Source organism: Cervus canadensis, chromosome 17 (genome assembly GCF_019320065.1).
Source record: "Cervus canadensis isolate Bull #8, Minnesota chromosome 17, ASM1932006v1, whole genome shotgun sequence".
Taxonomy (NCBI): Eukaryota; Metazoa; Chordata; class Mammalia; order Artiodactyla; family Cervidae; genus Cervus; species Cervus canadensis.
In genome coordinates, this window is record NC_057402.1 from 34,991,441 (window position 1) to 35,002,038 (window position 10,598).

A 10,598-nucleotide genomic window follows, 5' to 3' on the forward strand; every position below is an offset into this window, starting at 1 on the left:
AGACAGTGTGTGCTCAGAGGCGGGTGGGGTGGGGTAGGCTGGGGTCAGCACTCCTGAGCAGACAAAGGAAGTAGCCCGCACCTGATGTCGGATGTTGTCCTTCAGCAGCTGGTACTCTGGGGAGGCAGGGTTCCCAAGTGCTACCACCGAGGCTTCGTTGGTGATCCTGAAGGTCACAAAGTGAGTCACACGGCTGGGTCGTGGGGAGGGGGATCTCAAGTCCTGCCATGAGACAGTCTGGCAGGGACGAGACAGGGAAGACGACTGGGGGGAGGCCACACCTCCAAGGACTCTGGGGCAGCCAGCAGGAAGGCCAAGGGCACATCTGAAGGAGAGGGTGGCCACGGAGGCTGGGCTAGCAGGGACCAATGGCCTAGGCTGGACTGTCCGCTGAAGAGCAACCATCCCTGTAACCGCCGGAAGTGGCTGGGCAGGTGGAAATCGGGAAACATTGAAGAGACGGCCTGTGCTTGTGTAGGGGAGCACAGATGCAGAAGCGTCCTGGGAGGTTCTGGCTCTGGCGGTGAAGGGGGAACCTGGGCCCACGATGGGTGACAGTGATGTCAATGTGGGTGATGGGGATGTGAGTGGGTATGATCGTGGCGGTAATGCTGATGACAACTGTGAAGAGGGTACTGTTGAGAGCAATGGCGACACCGAAGGACCCAGGCCCAGACCGGATGCCAGACCATTTCTGGGGGAGCCTGAGACCACTGTGAGGGCTGCAGAGGCCGTGTCCAGCACTGACTGCACTGTTGCTACAGGAGGAAGCGGCTCTGTGGCAGCCAACACGTGACTGATCGATGGAAATGCAAGCGGGCCCTGGGGTGCTGAGGACACAACCTTCTCTGGGACCCTTGGAGCCAACATCAGAAGTGGGGCATTCCCTGGCCTGAAGTTGCTGGCCCCTGATGCAGACAGTGTCCAGACCTTGGGGTTGAAGAGGTGCCTGCTCACGGGCTGGGACTGCAGTTGGGGAGAAGCCTGCAGTGGTGATGTGACAGCCCTCTCCAGAGACCCAGGGACCAAGATCTCCTCTCCATCTCCAGGTGCAGCCACATGGGACACTGGCCGGGACTTGGGGGTGCTGTGGGCTGCAGGCTCAGCCACTGCGGATGGAGCTGGTCTGTGTGTGGCCCCTCCTGGGGCGCCAGAGGGTCCCAAAGGGGCAGGCTGGTTCTGGAGGAGCTGCAAGTCCAGGAGGACGCCTAGGAGACCTTGCTGGTCCCCACGGGCCTCTGGGAAAAGGCTTCTTGCCCTCCTGCCAGGAGCCTCCCCTGACTTCTCGGCTGAGGGAGAGACCCCTGCAGGAACTGGCACCAAGTGGCTTAATGATGGGAGGAGTATCTTCTTGCTGTCAGGTCGCAAAGCAGATATGCCAGAGGTCCAGGGAAATGGGCCCAGGTCTTCATGAGCCGGAGGAAGGGGCAAGGCAGGAGCCAAGACCACCAGGGCAGCTGCAAACCAGGAGAGGCCTTTTCTATCAGCCACTCAGTGGGCTGGGAACTGGCCCACAGTCTCAGGTGCCTGCCCTCCCTGCCACCTCCCTCCTTTAGGGGACCCGAGGAGACCCAAACCCTGGCCCCGGCTCTGCCCCGAACCACTGGTGTACCTCCAGAGAAATCTCCCCTCTCTGATCCAAGCCCTCCAGAGACAGGGCAACCCTGCCCTGCCACCAGAAAGGGGGACTGTGAGGGTAAGAGGGTATACCTCAAGGGTCCCACTCTTTTCTTCCACCCTGTAGCAGGACCCTGTCCCAAGGGAAGTCCTTTCTGGTGAGACCCAGGATGCTGGAGGGGGCTGGCAAGTGCTGTTCAGCCTCCAGCAAGGGAACGAGGCAGTCACCTCATCACATTTCCAGAACCCAGGATGCTTGAGGGCTGAAAGGGGTGAGGGATGGGGAGGGCCCCATTTCGGAAAGCCATAATGCTATCTCTGGCTGCAAGGGTGCACTGAGCCCCTTGGGGCCAGCCCAATGCCAGGTTCCCCTGTGAGTGACACTGAGTGCCCTTGGGGAGACCCAAGCCTGGGGGGCCGAGGAGGGGATCGTGGCCCTGTCTCAGGATCCTCTGAGCTGACAAAGCCAGGTTGACATGAAGATAAGGAAGGCCAGCCCTGACGTGGGAGCCATGGGAGTCCCCGAAGCCAGCCAGTGGGGTCTGGTATGGGCCCCCCAGGGGCCACACCCCCACTTACCAGCCAGGAGAATCCCAGCAGATGGAAGCCACTGCCCAGCCATGCTGAGGGCTCCTGCTCAGGCTGCCAAGCCCAGAACCAGATGGGAGGTGGCAGGTGGAAGATTCCCTCCAGGTCTCCCTTCAGGAAAGAAGTACTGCCCAGCCGTGAGCTCTGGTCAGCCGAAGCCTCCAGCTATGCCCTGAGGTGCGTCTGCCTGGCCTCTTTCCACAGCCCTGCCCTGCAGCTCAAGCGCGAGTCCCCGTGTCCTCCAGCAAAGCCCTTTTCCCCTTGGGCGGCAGGCTCTGTTGAATGGGGACTGTGTGTGCCAGCGCCACAGCCTAAGAGGTTATAGGCTTGAACATCTATTGAAAAGTGAAAAGCTCTGTCCGGTCTAGGGGTGGGGTGGTCTTCATGGAGGTGGCGAGGGTCTCAGTGGAGGCAATGATCTGGGTAGGGGTAGGAGGGGTGTTAGTGGTGCTGGTGGTGGGGTGGGGGTGGCTGTGACGACAGTGGCAGTCATGGCAGATTTGTGATGACGGTGGAGGTGGTAACTGTGGTGGGAGCCCTGCAGGTGTCCAGGTGGAACGGGACTTAGCGGAGGGCAGTGATGCCCGTTCCCTGCCCCAGCTCCCACCCCATCAGGCTAGGAGGGGAGTCTGGAGGAGAGCAGATCAGAGAATAGTCCCCATCATGCCCCCTACACTGGGCCCACATGGAATCCTGGCCAGAGGCCTGGACTGGGGATGTTGGATGTGGAGGTGGGTGGGCTTTGGGTCAAGGGTTCTCCCCAGGTTCCCCTGCAGACCCAGCATTCTGGGCAGACCCAGAGCCTCCTACTGGTCCTTGCTGTGGTCAGTCCTGCTTTCCTCTCACTACCTCCTTCCTCCCCTCGCCCCTGAAGACACAGGAGGAGAAGGAAGAGGGTGGCCCTAAGAAGCTCTGAGCTACTGAGGCAGGAAGGGCAGGGGTCTGGTGCCTTCGTGGGAGCCAGTTAGGCTTGGGGCTCGGACCATGCTCCACACCTCTCCCTACACCTGGCAGCCATAGGAGGTTCTCAGCTCTTTCAAAGCCTCTCCCACCAGGCTCCTGGCTTGTGTGTGACCTCCAGGGGGGTCCAAGATCCTTCCCAGGTCACTCAGGACAGGTAGGCTGCAGAAACCCCTCAAGGGGAGGTAATCCCTAGAACCTTTCACAGCAGGAAATTATATCAGAAACTCCTGCCCTCCTTGCCTGCCGCTAGCCACCAACCAGCAACTCCTAACTGAATGCACCCCTTCCCCTTTCTAAGGGAAAAATTCCCCCATGACCCAACACCACCCTAACACATATATCATCCCAGGATCAGGCAAACGCCCCAGCCCAGCCCTTTTCCTGCCGTTCAACCACAGCTCAACTGCTTTGTAAACCCAAGCTACTGTGTCCACATACCCAGAGACAGCCATCTGCACCCAACCCCTTCTGCGTGTGGAGGTTAAGGGTCCAGGCCCCCCAGGCTCTGGGGTGGATGTCCTCCTAAGCGCAGGCTTTATTCTTTGACAACTCCTGCCTCCAGGCCTAGTTTCATGGCCCCCATTCTCCCACCTGCCCTTCCACAGGCCTAAATTCTGGCCCATGACCCCATCCTCCAGGCCAGGCAACCCACTCTGGCACCCCCATTCCATCTCCCTTGCCTGTGCACCCAAGATGCCCAGGTCTTACCTGGTGATGCCAGGAAGCCTCTGTCTTGGGAGATGTCAGTGTTCCACAAAGGAGATGGTGAGTGCAGCAACCACAACCTCCGCCTAGATGGGCAGGGCCGCCCCCTTCCCAGGCACCCTTAGGACCAGGAAGGTTTGGTTTCTGATGGCTCCAGTCCAAGAGTGAAGGCCATTCACACCCCAGGCCAGGCTGGACTAGACTCTCTCAGCACAGAGGCTGGCTTAGCAGTGATGGTCAAAGCAGGAGCTCCCAGGGACAGGAGAGGGGTGAGGGACAGAAATGCACCTGAGGAGCACTCCACAGCACTGGGCAAGGGCTCTGGGCTCAGGCTCCAGAGGTGGGAGATGAGGACATGCTCTCTCTCCCCATTAAGCCCCTGCTGATCGAGAACAATCTCACAGAGAAAGCTCAATCAAGAACTAGAGATCGGGGCTCAGGGCTATGTTTAGAATCAGGGTTTAGGATATGCACAGGGATGGGGCTCAATATGCATCAGCATCGGTGCTGGAACTTGCACTAGAGCTGGGCTAGACCTGGGCTGTCTCTGCTCTTTCCCTGCATTCCAACAGGAAGGCCATCCCAATACCTGAAATAACTTGTCTTCATCCTTGAAATAAACTGAGTGGGAATCAGCCCCAGCTCAAGGATTTCAAAAAAAGAACTTTGAGAAGATTCACAACCTCTGGGGCAGGATCTGGAGCCAAGGGCTGGGTAATACTCCTCTTCTCGTGGGCCAGCTCAGGCCCCTCCATCAGGACCTCCCCTCCTCCTCCCAGCTCCACAGCCCTGAGCGGACCATAGTCTTGCCCGGTTACGTAGTCTGCTGTTCCGTCTAAGAGCTCTGCACCCTCTCCATGTCCTGCTCCCTAACACAGCTGAGTACAGAGGGGAGCCCTCTCTCTGTGATCACTGGGGGCAGTGGCTTCCTGGGGGTCATCCCATGACGCTAGTCCAGCACCAAAAGAGAGGGTGTGTGGAGACCTAGAGAGTCCTGGAGATCCGTACAGCAGTGAGCAAGAGGGGGAACCCAAGAGGAGAAACAGGACGGGTCATCCCAGGACTGACCAGGCAGACATTTGCCTAGACACACCGGCAGTGCGGCCAGCGGATGCTCAGCTTTGCCTGTGTACCTTCCGGAGGCAAGGCCTCTCTGGCTTCAAAGGTGGGTGTGAAGCTGGTCCTCCCCTTCCTGGCTGTCTCTTCTGGGTTCCCAATCCCCTAGTTGAGGAGTAAGGGTGGGGTGGGGACCAGCTTGCATGACTCATGTGCCCTTTGGCAGGTGCCTGCCCATCCAGACCTTAATCCCCTGTTACTTTGCTCTTCAGAGAAGGGCTGCTATGATGGCCTGAGAGCTCTGGCCACTTGACCAGGACAGAACAGGAGGCTAACGGGAGGAACAGGGAGAAGGGTGGGAGAAGGCTGGGCCCCCTGCATCCTCTGCTGAATTCTCAATTCTCCATGAGCCTCTGGCTCTCCTGCCTGGCTGACTTTCGTCCTGGCCCACTCCCCAGCCCAGCTCCAGCCCATGCCCCTCTCCACTCCCACCCCTGCCCATGGCTGCTGAGGTGGCCACGTGCTAGCTCTGGGAAGGGACAGGAGAGGCGGCATGAGAGAAGTGGCACCTTCCACTTCATTGTGCTTCCAGGGACGGTGTCCAGGCCGAGAGCGCAGCCTTAGCAAAGCTCTGCAGCTAACTCAGTTCATGCACAGGAGGGAGGGCAGACCCCTCCCCACTGTCCAGCCACTTTCCAGAGCCTCCACTTCCCCAGCTCCCTCTGGGACCCAGCCCAGGCTCCCCCAGGGTCTTGGTTTACAGCCCTGCCCATCACTGCATCACTCAGGTACCCAGGATGTCAACCCACCTATTCCAAGCATGTTGACAGGGTCAGAATCACTCTGTGAGCCCCTGTCAGGAGCAAGTGACAAGTAGAAATCCCAGCTGAATCAGGCCAACTGACTGCCTTCCTGCCTCTGGCCTGCCTCTCCCATGCTTGCCTCACCTGCTACCTGTCCTTCTGCCCTAGGAAATAACAGTGCCCATGTAGAAAACCTGGTCCCAGACCTGCTCTTTATCTCCAAAGGTGCATCCTCTAAGGAAGGTCAGGGGTCTGACACATAATGCCATTTTTCCTGGGTTTTTCTACCCAGACTGGCCTCTCTCCTGCTGGAACCTCTGCCTGGATTCCCCCGCTTACCAAGTCAGGCTGTGTGTGGTGTTGAAAGTTGAATGAAAGGAAAATCATGGCTCTCATACAGATGGAAAAATGTTAAAGATTGTGTTTAATTCAGTATTAATGAGGGAACCAGGCAGACATTACGACCAGTTCAGAGGAGAATTCAAAGAAGCCTTAATTTATATGGAATAAAGAAATGTTTAAGTAGATTTATAAATACTTGTAAAACTGACTTTTTCTTATTTGCTTGATTATAAACAATTATTTTGCATTGCTATCAGTCATCCTCAATGTGAGATTGTAAAAAAATGTTTAAAACATACACACGCACACACACACAGTTTCAGAAGAATGGTTTTAATCAAAACAGTGCATAGTTTCCATTGGAAACATCTAGTAATTTTTTTTCTTATTCAAAATTTCCTTACAGTGGTCAGACTCTGAGCTGTGCAGCAGAGGAAGTGGGGCTTAGTAAGTGTTGGAGTTGTCAGGGAAGGCTTCCTGGAGGAGAGGGCCTGGACAGGATAGGAAAGGGGAGGGCACTGGCACAGACCACTAGTTGTCCCCAAATACTTCTCCTCCTATTTTTCATTACTAATACTATCCCTTCTTCTTTTTCTTCTTTTTTGGTCATACTGCATGGCATGTGGGATCTTAGCTCCCCAACCAGGGATTGAACCTGCATCCCCTCATTGGAAGCCAGAGTCTTAACCACTGGACTGCCAGGGAAGTTCCCAACTATCCCTTATTCTTAGCTGGGCATGCGGTGGTCCAGAATAAAGACTACATATCCCAGCCTCTCTTGTAGTAGGTGTGACCATGTGATCTGGTTCTGGCCAATAGGATAAGAGCACTATGATTTCCATTCAGTTTAGTTGCTCAGTCCAACTCTTTGCAACCCCATGGACTGCAGAGCACCATGAGGGATGTCCCCAAAAGGAAAAGGTGTTACTCTTTGTCATTCTCCTTCTTGCTGACTGAAATGTGAAACTCAAACTCTTGAACCATGAAGTAGGGACTGTAAATGCAAGATGGTGAAGCAAACAGGAAGGTCCTAGACATCCTTGAAGTCACCTGACCAGTTGTGGATTATCCACCTCCAAATTTGTTTGGTATGAGAGGGAAATAGATATCTATGTTATTCAAGCCACTGTTATTTGGGGTTTTCTATTTTTCATTGACCTAGCCCTGACTTTACACCTGTATTGGATAGAAACTATGCCTGGCCTCCCTTCTCTGACTTGGCAGCACCCGACTCAGCTGACATGAACAGAGCTCACTCAGTGGGAGCAGTGGGCAGTCTTTGGGGGCACACATCCCTTCCAGGCAACCCACAATTTTAGGCACTCTTAGCCCTTCATGATTTTGCTTTCTTCATACTTCTCTATGTCTCCCCAACAAGCACCCTCCACTTGGGCTAAATGGGAACACTCATTCTTTCCAGGTACATTTCCAACTCCATGCTTTTGCTCCTGACTCAAGGGGTAGGTACTATGAACTGCCCATTGAAGTGAAGTGAAAGTTGCTCAGTCGTGTCCGACTCTGAGATCCCATGGACTATACAGTCCAGAATATTGGAGTGGGTAGCCTTTCTCTTCTCCAGGTGATCTTCCAAACCCAGGGATTGAACCCAGGTCTCCCGCATTGCAGGCGGATTCTTTACTGGCTGAACCACAAGGGAATCCCATTAACCAAGGAAAAAATTAGAAAACCAGCACAATGTCTACCTTTAATAAAAATGCTGGCTGCAGAGAAATAGAAATCTGCATGAAGGCATCAGAGAGTCAACACAACAATGAAGAATTCCTAGACCAAGATACAAGGAGGAGACAAAAAAGGTTCAGCATTCGGAGCTGCATTTCCCATGGGGGTGTTTGTCGATCCTAAAAAGGTAGCTGAGAAGCTGATCAGTACTTTGAAGAGCTTCTAGGTTACTATAGAGACAAAAGTTGAAGTCCAGGACCTGCCAAAGTTTGGGGTAAGGTTTGCATATGTTCTTATAAACCCATAGACCATTGGTTTGGAACACTGGACGGCTATACCCTTGGAGTAAGGGTGATCTGGAAGTAAGCCAAATCTCACATAAACTGCAGCCCAGTTTTCAGTCTCAATTCATAAAATTGGATTAAAGTGATCTTGAATTGCTCATGAATTCAGGCACTGGGATAGGAAAACAGAATTGTCTCTGGTGGAAGATAACATTATCTTAATCCTCAAAACATTTTACAAGCTAATGTTTTCAAAATGTTTGGCACACAGCTAAGGCAACTAGGCCCAGAAGGAGACAAGAAAACATAAACCAAGAATGAATGAAAGCAGCAGACAATAGAAACCCCCTCAGAGGATGGCTGCAAAACTCTCAACTTCAAGCCTGATTGGGGCAAGGACTATTCATGAAAACTAGAGGCTCTTGAGTTCTCAAACGAATTTGAAGAAGCCAAGCAAACCTCTGAGGAGGGTTTAAAGCATAAGGCAAACATTCACATAACGCAAACATTCCTCAGCTCAAAGAAGGTTTACAGATCATGGAGGCTTGGTTGGCAGAGAAGAAATGCATGAACCCTTTCAATACCCTCAATCTGTCCTGGAAGCTGGAGAGTGATCCCAGGACAAGGACACAGCTCACTGACCCTACCTACCAGGAACTAACAGAACAACTATGAAACAAGCCATTCAACCTGGACACAAAACTGCAAAATCCCTGATCATGACTACCCTACTCTCAGTGTCCTCCTCAGAGTCCGTGTGGGCAGTATGCCTGAGGAGGAGGAAGTTGTGACATCTGCACCACCACCTCCTCCCCAAAAGCAGATCAAGCCAGAGCCCAAGGAAGAAGACTTCTCCAGAGAAGCAGCAGGCACTGAAAGATAAAGAACCAGGGGCTGATAAGGAGAAAGGTTTTGACACAGCCTTGAAGTTCCATGACAGAGCCACGGGCCTGGACTCCACCAACATGATTTAAGTGACCAATCAAGCAGCCATGTTCTTTGCAAAGGGTGACTCCGGTGAATGCCGGGAGCTTTGTGAGACCACTAAAGTGGGCCAGAAGGACTATCAACAGATGGCCAGAGCTTATGCTTGAATTGGCAACTCATTTCAAAAAAGAGAAGTACCAGGACACCATCCATTTTCACAACAAGTCTCCAGCAGAGCGCTGAATCCTAGGTGTGCTCCAAAAATGCCAACGGAGCACTGAACTGAGCTCCCTCTGCTACCCAGCAGCTTCCTGCTCGCTAGTTTACACATCGTAGGGCATGTATGTCAATACGACTCAGCTTGGGGCTCTGTGATGATCTAGACAGGTGGAATGGGGAGTGGGGTGGGAGGGAGGCTCCGGAGGGAGGGGATATATGTAAACACACGGCTGATTCATAGTGTTGTACAGCAGAAACTAACACACATTGTAAAGCAATTACACTCCAATTAACACAAGAGTGTCAACAGAAAGAGAAAATCCTGAAGGAGCAAGAGCCTCCATAAGCTCTGAGTTGGCTTCAGAGAAGAACAACAGCAGTGAATATTTTCAGGACAGGGACTCTCCCCAGCCCAGGAAGCATTTAGACAGAATCCATCAAACAGAACCCAAACGATGCCAAATTGTACAGTGATTGTACAGTGTACAAATTGTACAGTGATCCAGCCTGCTATAGCAAACTCCTGTGGTTTTAGGTGGCACTCAAGAACTGTGAAGACTGTGTTCAGCCAGAACCAACCTTCATCAAGGGTTTTCCATGGAAAGTGGTTGCCCTTAAAGTGATGAAAGACTACCCACAGGTCACAAATGTCCAACCAGAAGGCACCAAACCTGCACTTCAATTGTAAAGGAGGTGATAGATGGTTACCAATGCTACATGATGGTCCAGGACAACTGACATGACAGCCTGAAGGTGTGACGAGAGGGGCCACGGCCACCTTAAGGTGCAGCAGATAACAGGTGACCCTGCATCATCCTGGAACAGAAGCAGAAGTGCCTCTAGGAATGTAAGGTGGTGCAGCCACAATTCACAGTGGGAAACACTATGGAGGTGCCTCAAAACAAAAAAAACAAAAGAGTTGCCATATGACCCAGCAATCCCACTCCTGGGCATGTACCCTGACAAAACTATAATTAGAAAAGATACATGCATAGGAATTCCCTGGTGGTCCAGTGGTGAGGACTCCATGCTTCCACTGCAGGGGGTACGGGTTTGATCTCTAGTCAGGGAACTACAACCTCACATGCCACACAGCATGTCCAAAAAAAAAAGGATAGACACACCCCTATGTTCATAAGCAGAACTGTTCACAATAGCCAAGACATGGAGACAACCTAAATGTCCATCAACAGATGAATGGATAAAGATGTGGTATATGTGTGTGTGTGTGTGTGTATGTATATATTACATACATATAATGAAATTTTAATCAGTCATCAAAAAATGCCATTTACAGCAACATGGATGGACCTACAGATGATCATACTAAGCAAAGTAAGTCAGAAAGAGAAAGACAAATACCATATGATATCACTTATATGCTCCTTGGAAGAAAAGCTATGACAAACCTAGA

The 10,598-nt window shown here is 52.6% G+C and overlaps 1 pseudogene; it reads left to right on the forward strand.

The window, feature by feature from the left end:
• Positions 1-547: 547 nt before the first annotated feature.
• LOC122454933 lies at positions 548-9,872 on the forward strand (annotated as a pseudogene).
• The last annotated feature ends 726 nt before the right edge of the window (positions 9,873-10,598 follow it).